General features: G+C 40.0%; 1 protein-coding gene across 1 annotated transcript in view; it reads left to right on the top strand.

Moving 5' to 3' along the window:
- The first annotated feature begins 8,689 nt into the window (after positions 1-8,689).
- Positions 8,690-16,626, top strand: part of casz1 (castor zinc finger 1) — a 239,029-nt gene continuing 231,092 nt past the window's right edge. The window contains exon 1 of the mRNA XM_088938209.1: positions 8,690-8,850. The gene's annotated coding sequence lies outside the window, so the exon portion shown is untranslated. The remainder of the gene's footprint in view (positions 8,851-16,626) is intronic.

Below are 16,626 nucleotides of genomic sequence, written 5' to 3'. Positions count from 1 at the left end.
GTTCATTATGATTATTAATATTTTTTGTCAACATGGCATAACAACAGGACATCTCCTGTGACAGTCACAGGTTAGGAGTGTGCATGGCCACCATTTAAAACAATATGAGCCGTATATCTCAAATAATTTCTTTGCAGGAGTTTACAGATGCTGTCCTGTGAGACTTTATTCCTTTGTCTTGTATTGCCTGGACAAGCATGTACCTGGTCTCTCAGCCCTAGATGCCATGCCCTGTTACAGCTCATCCCCCAGATGTTCAATGGGGCTCACATCCATGAATAGCTGTCGCCTTTTCATCTTGCAAGAAAACTGTTCTTTCATGAGCAGCCTGAGTCCGTGTGTTGTCCTGCTTGAGTATTGTCACATCAGGATGAGCCCACAGGAAGACCAGCCAGGGGGGGTCCCAGGAACCTGGACAGTGTAACACTGTGTAATCAGGCTGCTATTATTCACTACAAGTGAAGTTCTGCGCTGTTCATCACACTTGGAACGTCCCACAAATCTCGCAGGGATGAGTGGTCTCCCAGATCATGGTCAGTCATTGATGGACTGTGTTTGGTTGTGTTTTGTGATGTTAAAACATCTTGCCGTGTTAGAAATTGCTGCCTTTGAACACCCCAAACAGAGAACAACAGTGCGCTGTCTTAGTTCAGTTTCCAACATTTATTTCAGAAAGACCTTGTTCTCTTAACAAGTGCAGCATATTTGCTGCTTTCTTTTGTTTTCTTTCTTGATTTGCACCCGGCATGATGTTCAACAGGTGCCACCACCTTATCACCAGCGTGAAACACAAGTTTCTCACTATTGAGGTGATTGAGTACTTAGATGTCTTACCGCATTGTGTTGGGCATGGAGGAAGTTGGGAAAATTTTAATTCCATTTAAAAAATCTGCTCGCACATGGACTGTGCGCATGTGGATTTCTCCCGTACAATGACACAAAGACCGGGTTTAGCTTTGATACAGCCAGGAGGTACTCAGAGCAAGATTTACTAGCTCAGAAGAAACACCGACGTGAAATAAGGGCTCTGAGACAAGCTGATATTGCCCAGGTGTTGCTTTACAGAGGGAGCACAAGCTGAGGGGTGGCTGGGAAGGGAGAAGTGATCTGTACGTGCACCTGTATGTGGTCTTAACCTGCTCAGGAGTGACAGCGTTAATGTTGATAAAAGGCAAAGCCATGCAATGATGTGGTCAAAGAGAAGCATTTTGGAAGTATCTCGGTCCACACAATGAGTGTATACACCCTCACCTTGCACTGCCTTTTGGTTTGCTGTCCTCTGCGTATTGGATGGTTCACTTGTGTACTTGTTGAAGCTCAGAAGCTCTCTGGATGCTTCTAGATGTGTTTCACAGTATCGGGCTGGATAGACCAATTGGAAATCTGAACTTTTTTTTCCGTTTTTCTTCCATCGACTGTATCAGAGGGCAACTGTGATAGACCTTGCTCGTTTCCTAAGACGTATGTAAAGGAAACGGACTCAGTAGACAGGAAATAATATAAAGATAAGCGGCAGAAATGTTGCTGAGGGGTTTGGGATGGCAGATAAAGATTTTAATATTCAAAGTTTAGCCTGGAGAGTAAAGGAATGCACAACAGTCTTACTAATGCCTGCAGTAAACAATGAAATAACACCACGTTGTGTTTCTCAGCCAGTTTGACTTTCACAGTTGTGCACTTCAGTCTATTGCAAAACAAGTCCAGTGCAGCAAGTCATGGTACAATGAAGACCAATCCAACAATGTCCTGTAAAGAAAGTATTTTCCTTTATGTGCAGCTACGCGGTTTTGTTGTTTGCTGCACAACATCACAGCACATTGCGTTGAATTAAATTTCTAACAGCTGGGAAGAGGCTGCTTCTGTATTTTAGATCAGTACGTTGCACAGGACAATTTTGCTTCAAACTCTTTAAGTCCAACCTTTGATTTACTGAGTGTCTCCAGACTCCAGAAGTCATTTTTGCAGTGCAATACTGTAAGTGTATCTTTAAGGAATTTTATACCAAACGTCCTGTTAAATATCTTTTCACAAAACTGTTAAACTGTCCTTTTTTTTCTAATCAGGTAACCTGCTATGGTTTGTTCCCGTTAGGAGTCTGGTGATCAAGCACTTTTAGAATACCAGATTCTGCTTTGTTTTCTAAACGGCTTTCTAGGCACATCATAAGGTTGTATCTAAAATAGATTAAGAATAATTAAAAATAACACAAACTTTCTCATACAATACAACAAGGATATAAAAATAAAATCCTGTATCAAAACCACTTCTGTGAAAAGGTCTTTATTTCTTGGAAGGATTTTTTTTGAATGAACATTAAGCGTCCTTGAATTTGGGGCAAGATTTACTTCTCGATCTGCTGAGTCTTTGATCTTTGCAAAAAGAAGGTGCACTGAAGCCAAGAGAAAAGCCTGCATGTCTGAGATGTGCTCCTCTGATACCCATTCCTACAGCATTGCAGCCTCCCTTCACATTACCTGAGTCACGGGCTCATCCGGCCTGAAAGATTGGATTGTCAAAGAGCATGTTTGCTTAATTTGCACTTGTGCCTGTCTGTGTTTGGGTTTTCAGTCTCGTTTGATTCACTCTTTACGGAATGAGCGAGGTAGCACCGGTAAAAAAAAAAAGAGGCAACTCAGTCGAGACAGTGAAGCCTGCGACAATTAAAATGGTAAACTTGAAAGAGAAACAATGGTTGTAATTAAAGGTATCAGGAACAACTGCTTAGCCTAAGCTATCAAAGCAGAACACCACACTTTGTAAAGCAAGGCGTAATTAGTTCATGCTTTATGTACAGGTAAAATTCTGTTTAATTGATGTTAAGACAGACAAAAAGGCACAGGATCAATCCTTTGTTTTTTATAATACCGGAGATACTGAACGATTATATTGCAGATCTTCAGTAGCACCTACACCTACAGAAAGAGAAGGGCCAGAGTTAACACGAAAAAAACCCTACTTACAAACAGAATCAACTCCTCAAAGCAGTGTCTATACCATTTGGATACAGTTAATGCAAAAAAAATTAGAATGTCTGGTTATTCTTCAAAGGTTTTGCTCTCAACTGTATTGTGAAATTCAGTGGGAGAATAGGGAGAGAGGGTGGTGAGCTGTGCATTGTTTTAATTTCTTTTGTAGGTCTTAACTCTTCTGGAGAATAGTGCCTAATGAATAGTGCCCTGTTCTGTAAAGGATTTAGTGACTTTTGTCGGATTAAAAATGCATTATAAAAAGTACATTTTCCCCTTCAAGAGCTCAAAGGAGAATATGAAACAGTGGGTTTGAAATCTCATACTTTAAATCATATGTATGGTACAAGCTCTATGTGTAAGTGTCTAATTCTAAAAGACTTGATCATAAAGAAATCTTTTCCAGAACCTTCACAAATACAATCCACAAAAAACAACCAAATATGCTTTGAAATAAAAAATGCACTGCTTGTTAGTTTTGTTTACTAACTGTATGTAGACAAGCTTGCTCCAAGCACATTTGTTTTTTTTTACCATGAATTTCCACTGTTCTGTTATTTTTTGCTGTTGGTGTTTTGAAACCTTCATGAAGGTCAGACTACACCAAGGTTATCCAAACTTTTTCCTTGATTCTGTAGAAGAAATGGCATTCACACTTAATACTTGTGAAGTGTTTCTTTTTATAGCCATTACAGATGGCAAATAATACCTCTTTTGGAGCCCTTTTCAAACCAGCTCTTCTCTTTATCTCGGCTCTAGGTTGGTCATGTGCAGGACCTTAAACACTTTGTTGAATAACTGGGGAGGGGTGAGGAAGAAAAGAAGAAAAGTCGCTAATCAAAATACCAGGTTAGCTCTTCAAAATAATAGGTCCAGTTTTGTAAACCATTTGATGTCACAGTGCCTCTACACAGTCTAGTACATTGTTCCATGGGAATAGGAGAAGGGCCACATTTCTCATTTGTAGCCTATTTTGTAGTTAGGACCTCATCGATCCACGGATCATATCCGGCTGTTTCTTGAAAAAAGCGTGGGTATCGGCTTCGACAATATGCCCGGGTAGCTTGTTCCAGACTCCCACAACCCTTTGTGTAAAGAAGTGTTTGTCTCTTCTTGAATTCACCATACTCATCATACCCAAGGCTGAATAAATTGACACCTTTCAGTGTTAATGCCAATCCAGACACTATATATATGTGTGGGTGTTTTAGCTTCAGACATAATACTTTTACTCATCTGGATGGAATGAAGCCAGATGTCTAAAAGTGGCCTCTGTTTGCCACAAAATGAAAGCCCTTGTTTTGTTCGAAATGCATATTGTGGGCAAAGTGGGGGAATCAACTGCTGTTTGCATCACCAAAACTCAAATTTAATTAAATCCAACAAAGTTAAAAGTTTTCATGACATGTTTAAATATTAATATTTTATTTCTTGTGGGACAATGAAATCTTGCTGTGCAAGAGTTATTTTATTGCAAAAAAACAAAAGCTGGGTGCTTTTGTGCCATGGAACTTCAGATCTGTGGTATTGCTTAAAAAGCTAAGTGAAATCACCGTTCAAGATTATCTGAAGTGTTCTGACTTTCAGCGTGACATTTACGTGCCAGACATTTTTCCGATGCAACTGAATGTGTATCGCCTGCTAACACATATCCAGCAGCACGAGTACTGTATATAGTATGCGGCCATTTCACCATCACCCAGAGGGTGTCATGTTTGTCCAGCACTCTCGTTTTTTTGCATTTCTTGCATTGGCATTGTACTGGCAAGACAAGCAGAATCCTGGTCATCCGATCCAGTCCATTTTAGGGAAGGTGGCAGAAAAGTGAGAACCACAGATCTCTTCAAGAAAGCAGTTCCACATTTTTCCCCTTTCCGACTATGATTGCACTGAGCTTTCTCTGTGTGTCCTTTCACAGGGATGGGGAGACCCCCATATTAGGAACTTAAAACTTAAACCAGATTCCCACATTTCCCCCCAAAGACTCAACAATCAACTAATATCTTTTTATTCTCTCCTTCCGTTTACAGATTTGATGCTTTTCACGTTTCACCTGGAATTCAGGCCTCTTCTCACAGCCCCCTACCCAATCGCATGCTTTTTCCCTCTTTATTCTTGCTATCCCTCCCTCTCTCCTCCGCACCTGTAGAAGGCTCCATAGCCAGCAAGTTTTCTGCTTTTCACTGTGGAATTAACCTCTGCTTGCTCACTTGTATCCTTCTCCTGCCTTGTGATTAGCTTTTAATGCTATATAATTAGCCGTAGCACTGACAGGGGAGCCAGAAAGTCTCAGGTTTGTTGGATCTGTCCATGGAGAGAGGTCTGATTAGTCACCAGATAACAATAAATGTACTGGATCATTACTCAATCAAGAGATCCGTGGAATAATTCATTGATATTTTCCCTTTTTTGTATAACTCTCCATTGCAGTTGTACACCCTGTGTACAAATTAAAGGAGAAACAAATTAAAGAATGGGCATGCAGACTAAACTCTAGAGCAGCAGTCTGGTATTAGGACCAAGCATATCTGCGTTGCGTGCATTGAACAGATCGATTAGCCTGATGTTGCGATGTAAAGCTTTGAAAATGGGGACACAGTCACATCGGGGATTATTTGTCAGAAGTTCCCACTGTCTTCTAAGGAAGAGGCTGGGAATCTTTCAATTGCGTGGTCTCAGTTAAGAATCAATTTTAACATGCGTTGAGCCTGATGAAACTGTTTTTTTTGCGCGAGATTTTGCCCAAGACATTTAAGAAGATGATACAATAAATTGAGAAACCTTTGTTTGCCAATAGCGGTTGCCCTTTGCGATTATTTTTCTAACCTCTCCGAGTTAAAATAAACAAATCAATAAGCTGTAATGTAAAGGGATGTTTGTAAGCACACAATTATTAAAACCCTGTGCAGAGTTTGTGAAATTAAATATTAGAACAGGTTATCCAAATCCACACCAGAGAAGTGGAAACGCTGATCCTAGATGCAGGTGTGGATGTCTATAGAAAACCATCTTCTTTAAGTATGCAATTTAAGGTAATAAACTAATGATTGAACAGTACTTCAGTTTTTTTCTTAAATATTTTTCATTGCATACTGAGTTGCTGGATAACTCGTTATTTTATGGGAACATGCACAATGCTACAGGATGACAAGAAACTTTTGTAGTCTGTCTGGGCTCTTGATGCTGTTCACAACTGCAATGCACATGCTGTGCTTAAGAACAATGCAGGTATTCATCAGCATTAAATATGTAACATTATAACAATATCACACTGAAAATAATAGGATAGGGATTTGAACTATGAACATGTGTTTTAATATTTATAAATGGGAACATTTCAAATTGGATTTTATTCAGTATTAATAGCTTGCGATGTTAAAGGCTACCCATTTATTAAAAGAAGTTAAAAGCTACATTTTATAAAGCTCAGATTCTGAGCACCTTGAAGAAAGACATTTCTGATGTCAAATTCATTTTACTTTTAAAGGCTGATGTATCTTTTCATGAACTTTCTGGATTGGTGGTTGCCAAAGAAGTGAAGCACTACAATAAATAGAGCTCTACAAGCAAATAATATCTATTGATGTTTTAAATTATTATGAGTAGTACAATTATTTATAGCATAGTCCCACGTTGCATAAAACTTTGTTCTGATTTTCCATTCTGCAAAGGTGCCTCATGCAACACAATACATTTCAGTTACTTTTTGAGCAAAAAATTCTCAGTTTATTGTAAACTCAAATATCTCTAACCCAGGGATTATAGTACTACCTGCTTGGATAGTTAGCTATGCCATTGATCTCATTTGAGATTCTGTATTATGTAGAACACAGCGCATTACAAAAACTGCTAATTGGCAATAATCTGTTTGTCAATAGTTAGAGGACTGCAGAATTCAGATAAGGAAAATTTCAGGCTTAAAGTACATTATCACATCTTTTTTTATTTCTGTGGGCTAGGCTCCTGAAATTCCACTACAAGTGTAACATACATGGATTACTGTGTGTGGCAAAATTATACATCAAGTTGAAAAAGACATGGTCATTAATTTCATTGGGTTCCTTTATATGCCATGCTGGATAATTAATAAAGCATATGCAGTTTGTTATATTCTATATAAAAATCAGCCTTAACCTACAGCAGGGAAATGGAAAGGTTCTTCACCAGTGTAAGGTACCGCATGCCCCACAACTGTAACCTTCCAGATCTTTTAAAGTTAAAATTCATGTCATTCTTTGATAAGTAAAAAAAACAGCAAAGACTGTTAATGTTCCTCCTTTCATTCTGACTATGTACCACACATGCTTAAAGAGAACAGACGTGTGGACTAGAATATTCAACATGATTCTTTCAAGCCACACCGGCTAACAGATCCTTATCCTTGGTCATACAGTACCTGCACTGCCTGTGACTTCCTGTTTCTGTTGCATGCTGGTGATGTTCCTTCAGCTCCGGTCTGCAAGGAACTGCTTTCCAGTGCTCCAGGCAGCCAGATCTGTAGGGACACAAAGTAGCATGTCCCAGCAGATCCTTATCAAATCTTTAAAGCATCATCATAATGCTAAAATGTTCCAAAAGAGTTTTTTTTTCTTTTCCAAGATGACTGAAATTCTTGGCTCTGCAGAATTTTGAGCTGTAGACTTGATTGTTTGTTAATTGTCACAAATAGCTGACCTCCACATGTAACTCCTGCTAAATCTTTTATTATTATCGGTATTGTCGCAGATAAAACAAGGTCAGACCCAATGAAGACCTGCAAGACAGCATCTCACTTCTCTGTCTCTGCCATTTTTTTTAAGAAAGCACATCTGACGCTCCTGATGTGTACAGTATCTGGGGACTGAAACATTGTAAAGGGTGTGTTTAGAAACCTGAAAATGCTTTCTGAAAAATTACCTCCACTGCGTGTTTCCGTTTTTGTATGGGGAAGTGAAAATATTCTATTTCAACAATTATCCAGGCTGCCATAATTTCTTTCGCAGTTTTGCTCAACTCAACAGAACTTGTACATTGTGTGGAAAGGGGACTGAACACGATCATCTTCCCTTTTGCTCTGATGAAATTAACAACTATCCAATGAAATAGAAGGATTTTAAAAAATGCACTAATCACAATATATTTAACGCTGCAGATGGTGTATCGTGGGGGAAACATTTAAAATGTTTTATTTTATTCATACTTTCTCTATAACAGTAAAATATTCTGTATGTTTGAGGGGACATTATTCCAGGTGGAAATCTTTTAAAAAAAAAGAAGAAACAAAGTTATCTTAGAACAATAAGAATTTTAAATAGTTAATGTCACGCATCTTTGAAATCGGTACAGAGCTGTCTGGTCTGAAATAATAGAACGCCATTAAAATACCATTACTGTAGTTCCAAAACAGTAGTTTTTAACGTGGTCATTCTAAATTGGATTTCTTGCAAACATCGTCAGACTTGTAAATAAGGTGGAGTTCTATCCCGAGTAATTATCGGTTCAGGTCGGGATGTTTTCCCGATTAAACAGAAAGGGAAAGCCTGACTTCTGTTCCTTACACACACTACATAAATCTGCAGCGCCGAGAATCGCCTCCCCCAGCATTTAAAGGGAAACTTGTCACGTTTGCGATCCCCCCTCCGGATTCCGCTCCGGCTTTTCCAGGTCGCCGCTGCTGCTAACTGAAAAATTCAATTAAGGATTCCTCTTCCCAGTTTGGAGCGGTATCCATGGCGGGTCTTTCCGGCTGCTCGCCCCGTGTTAGAAATAGGAAAATGCAATAATAAAACAAGAAAGAAAGGGGAAAAAAAATGAGGCAACTTTGATCACGCATGCTCCCTTAACGTCCATCCTAAACACACATTTTCCTTTAGTTGGAAAGTCACCGAAAGCCGCTGAAGTACAGGTAAGACTTTTTTCCTCTCACCTACTGTACAGTCCTTTTACAAATAATATCACTTCATACCTCAAACGCGGAGCAGCGTTAAACTGCCCCCCTCTCTCTCTTTTTTTTTTTCCCCTCTCTCCGCCGACTTTTGGTGCACCTAAGCTCGCCTGTGACATGTGAGGTGCCCCGGCGTGTCGGTGTGACAGTGCGGGTCAGTGGGTTTCGGGGCCGGTTCGGGGCGTGTGGACCCTCTCGCCGCCAGCGGCGCCCGGGTCCTCTCCTGGCGCAGCCGGAGCGCGAGAGCGGCTCGAGACGAACAGCCCATTGGCTCCGAGCACGAGTCCGCTGCTGCAGGTCGTGCGCTCCAAACTTGCTGGGAGGAAAACACCGGGGACGTCGCAGGACCCTCCGAAAAGCAAAGAGCCTGTTACATTGAACGGCGTGCGTGTGTGTGTGTGTGTAGGGGGGGGGAAGAAGACTCGGTGAAAGGAAAAAAAACTAGGTGTGACTTTATTGCAACTTTTGGCTTTGTATAGTCGCCGCCGGATGATAATTCATTGGTGCCAAACAGAAAATTAAGAGAAGCCCCAGCGCGGAAGGGGGGTGATTTCACGCCGAGCAGCGGGATGCCGTACAAAAATTGAAAGTTAACTGCTGTTGTTGTAACTATTTTATTTATTTGTGTCTGTGTCTCGGCGAATAGTGGTATGTTTTCGCTTTGCGGTCCTTGGGAATGGCAACAACCCGGTTCGGCAAAGTTGTTCTTTTTGTTTCTTACCCCCTTGCGCGATTGGTAATTTGCATCGGCTGGTTTAATCGAAGTGTTGGGGTTTTTTTTTTTTAAATCCTTTTTTTGTTTCGGAGACTTTTTTTTGCTGGGGGACATAACAGGTGTCGTGGTGAGGAATCTAACTGGTGGTCGGTGGGTGGGCTGTTTTCTGTGAGCTACTCCTACAGGAGAATTGTTGGGGCAGCACGGGCGAATTCAGATGTTTACTGCGCCAAGTTATGCACGCCGTAGAAGTAAATGCGGAAGATAATTTTGCTCAAGTTAATCATTTATTTGTAAGTACAGAAATTGATCTGTTTCCACCTTCAACGAACGGTGTTCTCAGTTGAAAGCGAACGTTGAGAAGAGTTTAAGCTCCGAGAAATGCCAAGTTATCCTGTCCCCAGGAGCGGTGGCGAATTTAATCTTCAATTTAACACTCGCTGCCGTTTTCCTTAATTCCTCAGCCCTTCCTCTCAGCAAGTGCAAATTCGAATTCCCTGAAATCGTGCTATTTATCCCCCGACAAGACCCGGTATCGCTTCTGTGGGATATTAATACAGGCTACTCGCGTTGACCGTTGACGTTTTTAAATATATAGAGACCCTCCGGTACTTGTGAAATATCTCCCAGTTCATTTAAGTGGTAAGAGAACTTAAATTACAATTGAACCAGCTTTACTTTCAGTTTTCGAAGCGTATATCCGAAAAGTTATCTCCGCGTTAACGCCAGGCGCTCGGCGGTTGTTTATTGTTGGAAGTTAGTAATCAAATTTCCTGAGATCGTTTTCCTTTTGTTTAATTTATTAGAGTTATTTATTCTGTTGATGATAATCTGTTGCTGGTTTCTATGGAGACGTTAAACTGATCTCTTTTGAGAAATTCAAACTCCATATGCCCTAAAACGTTTAAAGGGACAATGACCTTTTCTGTCAAGATCACTTCTTTATTTTTGTTAACGTCGGAGCTTGTTAACCGAGATCTGAGCGATTTCGAGAGAGACACTTACACCCTGACATGTAGATAATTTGCTCATATCCCGTTCATAACCCTAGCCTGCCTTTAACTCCCAACCACGAATACCTATACACACTGCGACTTTTTAAAACCTTGCTCTTGTTTTCAGGCAGCACATTCTGTAACACTTAAGTCTCAATTTCACCGTTATATCTCCAAAAGTGCATTATTCACCTTTTTGTTAATTAAGCTGTCCAAGGTACCTAACTGTATACCCTACTTATATCATAAAGGAGTTAGATCCATCCCTTCTTTACAGTTAAACTGGAATATTTGCTTCTTTAGTTTTATTTTTTAATGTATGTTAAATTAGAAATGTCGTAAGACGCGCATGATGTCTTCTTTACAGTCCACATTGAAATGGGTATTTTTTTTAATGTGTGGATGTTGAAACAGTGCTCGATAATGGTAATCAATGCCTGTTAATAGTAATTTCACACACCCTAGCCTGTATATTGTGGAATAAAATTCAGTATGCGAAGTACAGTCTTTACACAGTGCACATACATGCACACAGTGAGATGCAGGCTCGCTGTCGTTTTAATTTAACCTTTCCAGTTCACCTATAATGTGAGAACGGTGGTAAAGGTGAGAAAACGTTTTGCCTAATCAGTTTTTATATTTTTTTAAAGTGGCCAAACGCAAATGAAATTCCGAGCCTGAACGTTGTCGCTGAAAAAACGGGTCCCTTGCAAATTCGCAATTACGACACTGCTGAAGAAAAAACAAAAATATTTATAGGAAATAAACCAGACAACAAAACTTTCTCAGAACGTTAAAATATATGTGTGTGCATTATTACTGTTTTTCTAAAGGCGATAATATAAACGCGCTGTTTTTTTCCAGGGCTGTTGTGTTATTGAGTCAGAGGACACAAAGATCATTCCCATTACAAAGCTTATCTTAGTTACCTTATCTGTGCCACATGCAATTTGCTATTATTCCTAATAGAAAAAGGGCCCAGAAAGTAGCACTGTAGCTTTAAGCTCTGGAGTTTGCATATTCTCTTCGGATCTTTCGCCTTTGCTAATTATTGTGTTGTTTTCAGAGCAAATATGTCATATCCATGGCGACCAGGAAGGTTTATTGTCTTTCTGAAGCAATAGCTCACATAAGTAATTAATGACTTCTTTTTTCCCTCCTCTGGTTTTGGTTAAACAGATCATTCAAGGAGAGCTATCTCTCCCTCTCTTTTAAAAAAACCCCGCATGTGACATTAGAACATTAGGTACAACATGAAACAATTTTTCAAATAAGTCAAGATAGTCTCTTTTTTATAATCATGTGTATGATTTGTTTGTAGTCAGTGCCTGACAAGGTCGTTACAAAAAAACCCATGCAGATTTGTTTGGTTACAGCGCTGGTATTCTGATCTGTTACGAACAAGCGATGCTGTTTTAATAATAAGTTTTTAAGAGAAAACCGAAATAGCAACTTGTCACCATAGTGCACCGAGCGTTACTCCACGGTTGACGGTTTTAAAATGCTCTTATTTATTTCAGTGGACAATGCACAGATTAAAAGGGATTATCTATGTGTTTTCACAAAACAGGTGGTTCTTTTTTTACAGTTCTTGATGATTTTATCTAAAAAACAAGTAAAGAGAGTTAGACTTATGTAATTAAAATGAATGTTTAGTGAGAAGTCATTCAGATTTCATTCCATCCCTGTTTCTGACGGGTCATTTCTGTTTTCAATATGTAACTGAAGTCCTTGGTGTCAGTATTTGCGCCCTGTATCTTCTTTTAGATAATTAACTGAAACGTCTTTTGTACCACTTGCTGGGGTAAATGAAAGTAAATTGATGAACTTAGAAGTGGCTTTAATGGAAAGTAAGTAAAGTATAGTTTTAACAAAAAATATCATTATTACACTGAATACATTTGTGAACATCTTTTCTGTTACAACCCAGAGTGCACTGTTTTATTATCCTGAGCCTAGCTGAATGTTTTATCGTGATAATTCTTTGAGAATTAAGGGTGTTTTGCGAGTTATAGGGGTACAATAACTTTCTGCCTGAATGCGCTCAGTGTACTGAACAGGAAGGGTGTATTTGTCCACTGTGAAGGAGGTTGGGGTTCACAGTGGAGTGTTCTGAAGATGCTGGTACATGTGCTCAGTGTGTACGGTCATGCCCTTCAGCATGAACACTTGGGGCCCAGCTGTATCTGTCCGGAGATGTATTCCTGCATGAGTCTCCTGTCTCCATCACTCTTCCTAAAGTGTGGAACATTTGCTCCTCAGAGATTTGCTGGAGGTTTTCTCAAGTGTGGTGATTGAGTACAGTGGGCTATTCACAAGTTATTTTTAACTTCCTAATACTACTGCTACTACTATGTTTTCCGTTCATTTCTTTATTAATTTACTTAAGCATTCATAATTGCTTTGTGAAGCCACTGCAAGGGGAGAGTTGTGTTTTAGTTCTGCAAATTGTTTTCATTAATTCCATGGAACTTGGCGTGTTTTGTGCTCTATTGGAAAAAAGCAAGAATCTTTTTTTGTTTCATGGGAAGGATAATTTTTGTTATCTTGATTAGGAATGCTAATTACAATAATAGTGGTTATACCGGTATACCAGTGTACATGGGCCAGGATCTTTTCTGATACTGATGCATAGATGTATGTTAATTAAGGTGGTATTAGCAATTAGTTAATGAAGCTCCCTAAATCTAACAAAATGAATTCATGTACTCTGTGCATTTGTGACTGTACGGGGGTTATAGTCAGAAAATGCAAAGCAGAGGAATTCTTTCAGTCGGCCTTAAACAAGTGTTGTTTTAATCCTTGGGACGAATGTAGCTCAAGCTTTAGCTACATTAGTCCCTATTTCTGCTAGGCTGGATATCATACAGAGAAGATGACCCCCCCCTCCTTCCCACCAACATGGGGGTGAACGTGATTGATCATGTTAAAAAGACAAAAAGATATCAAACAAACTTGCAAACTCGCACTGTAGGAGCAAAAGGTGTTTTAGAGCTTTTTAAATAGAAACTGGCAGTTCAATTTCTCAGACACAGCAATGCTCCTTTAGGAGCAGCAATAAATAAAGCAAATATTGTTTAAGGCTCTCTGGGTTTTCACATTAGGTACATAATTAGTATTGGATGGCAATGTGGTGCCAGGATCACCTTCAGGCTGGGTGGGTAGGCATGGCAGGAGGTGTGCCAATTTGAATAGTCCTAAATCCATTGATACAGTATTATTTGGGTAAGCAAATAAAGGTAAACACAGAGTCTTGTTTAATTTTGCTTCATATATTCACAATTAAGTCACCATTCCATTGTGAACACCGACAACATGGCTCTGAGAATGTGTTCATACCGGTTGTGTCTGTGTTTACATGATGGTACTTCTTTTAACAGGTCCAGCAGTAAAGAGCATAACATTTGTAATTTAAAATAAACTGATACCCAGCACGGTACTGGGAAGGAACCAAATGGAAGAACTTCTTTCTATAAAAATCGTGATTGGTATTATAGTTTTGCCATTATTATCTGATTCTTCCTGGGACTATATTGACTCTACTGTCCTTTTTTGTTTTGTGTCTTGATTCTCAACTGTGGAGCCACCACTTCAGAGGAAGACTGAGAAACAGTTAAGTGGTTTGTATCGTTTTTTTAAGCAACTTTGGAAAGTGTATTGCCTTCAGTACAGAAACTCTTAAGCTTTTGATTAGTTATTGAAGAGTGTATTGGGTAATAATATCCCTATTAATCACTGAAAATAAGCCTTGCTCAAAAACACTCGCTGGTCCTTTTTCATGGACTACCTAATAAATTGATTTTGAAATACCCCTGAGAAGAAGGAGATCTCTCTCTTTTCTTCTTAGCAGGGCAGTAGGTGGTTTGCCTCCAGATTCTGCGTCATTGTTGCAGACCTCTGCCTAGTGCAGAGAGCTCAGAATTAGAGCTGTCTTTTTTTCAGCACACGCTTGTCTTGACCTCAAACAAAATCCTACTGTTAGCAGATGCTACAAAAGGGTGCAAGAATGTGACTTTTCAAAGTGATAAGTTATTTGTACCACTGACCCCTTTACCCCACCCACTTCTCATAACAGACCAGCACGTCTGCTTTCGTGTTTTCTTTTATTAATATGACTTTTTTTTTTCTTCAATGCTTGGGCAAAATCGTTTTCTCATGCTTGATCGACCATTAAAGAAATCCAGTATAATTGAGGTGCGGGGTGAATTGCTTTGCCTGTCATTTCCCTTGACATTGGCCTGTCTGGAAGGGGAAAAAAATCATAAATAAATAAATTAACAAAGAAACAACTGGCATAATAACAATAAAGGGGAAGAATTAGCGAACTGCCGTGGCGACGGCTGCACAAACCCGCGGTGTCCCGGCTCTGCGCCGCGCTTTGCCTGCAGCAGTTTGCCCTGGGTGCCTTTGAAGGAGGAATCTGCACGGTGCAAAAAGAGACGGAGAGAGAGAGGGAGCAGAAACGGGGAAAGAGAGGGACATACTGCCCCTTCCGAGCTCATTAGCATTCTTAATAAGTCTTAAGGAATGAAGGAGCATTGAGTCTAAATGCTAGGTAATCCTGACACTGCTCAAGGTGAGAGGAGATGTGAGGACGTGCAGACTCCTTCGAGGAGACCGGGGGTGACGAGGTTAAAGCTTCGGAGTTTCAGGGACATGAGGCGCGGCCGTCATCCCGTCTGAGGGCCTGGCGACTCCCTCGGAGCGGACGAGTGTGGGCGAGCTGGGCAAGCTGTGGTCGTGGCTGTTGAAAGACCTTGCGGGGAGACCTAAACTGAGATGTGCATGTACCTGCCTTTGACGTGGACGTGCGCGGGTACTATGTGTGTGACAGGCTTGAGTGCCGGCAGTTTTGTATTTTATCGTGAAACCGTGAAGTTATCTGCAGAGGAAAGTGTACGCATGTGTAGTTGGAGCCTAAGGTGGCAGAGGGTTCATCTCTGCTACCAAAACTTCAATTGAGTTCACTCCCGGGTTCCTAATAAGTCTTTTCCTTAGGTTACTGGTAAAATAATCTGCCATCCCCACTGGACAAGAAATTGACTCTGAAGTGAACACAAAAAGGAGTTATTTCCGTTAAAATGAGCTTATTTAGAATTAAATAATATTGAAGCACCCACATGACATCGATCAGCTTATTCCAGTGGCAGCTAGATTTTTCTCACATATCCTTCAAAAACTCCTTCTTTTAGACACCAGCTATTAGAGGAATTTAAAACATTTTTCCCAGGTTCCTGCTGCAGCCATCAGCCAGGCTACTGATGTCCTAATCCCGCAGGTTAACATGGAGGCTGCAGAATGTCTTTTGTTCAAGTCAGAAGAGCACTGCTTCATTTTTCATGCCTGCTTGCTCAATGTGGGCTCAGTGGAAAGCACTGAGTTCTCGTCTGAGGTTAAGGGGAAATGGGCTGCAAATTTAAAATTTGGCATTTAAAATGAGGGCTCCTTAGGGACATATTGTATCTGATTGACTTTGGAACTGCCTACAGATTTGACCTGAAGTTGCTGAGGTTTCGGAGTGCTTTAGAGAGAGGCACTGACGAAGCTAAAACTATGCAGTTTGGGGAAAGTATGTATTAGGAATCTCCCCTTGAAACACTGTTATTTCACCAGTTTAAATGTTAATCAGGAATTAAATGTATTATGCAGCTGTCATCTGTATGTTAATGGATGTAAATAATGTCTTATTAGTCTGGTTTAGATTTGAATAAGCAGCAAAACTAAATAAAGGTGCATATATTCACACAGTATATGCTGCAGAAAGCACACACACAGAGTCCTTAGCCAAGATTTTTAATACCGGATGATGAAACCGTGTTATTTTTTGTTGTTGTTTCGAAGATTTACCCCTTAAGAGAGTCCTCCCTTGTGGCCCTGGTTCATCAAAATATGAGTTGCTTTGAAAATTTACCAAGAAAAACTCAAAAATATGAAGAGCAGTTGCTAAAATCTTATCCATGCCAGCAACGTGCACTTTGATTTAAAGTGCCTTTAAAAATAAGGATGTACGCAGAGGTCCACGTTTTG

Source organism: Atractosteus spatula, chromosome 20 (assembly GCF_055471065.1).
Source record: "Atractosteus spatula isolate fAtrSpa1 chromosome 20, fAtrSpa1.hap1, whole genome shotgun sequence".
Lineage (NCBI taxonomy): Eukaryota > Metazoa > Chordata > Actinopteri > Semionotiformes > Lepisosteidae > Atractosteus > Atractosteus spatula.
The sequence above is the reverse complement of the archived record's forward strand: the minus strand, read 5'-3'. Positions and strand labels throughout refer to the sequence as shown.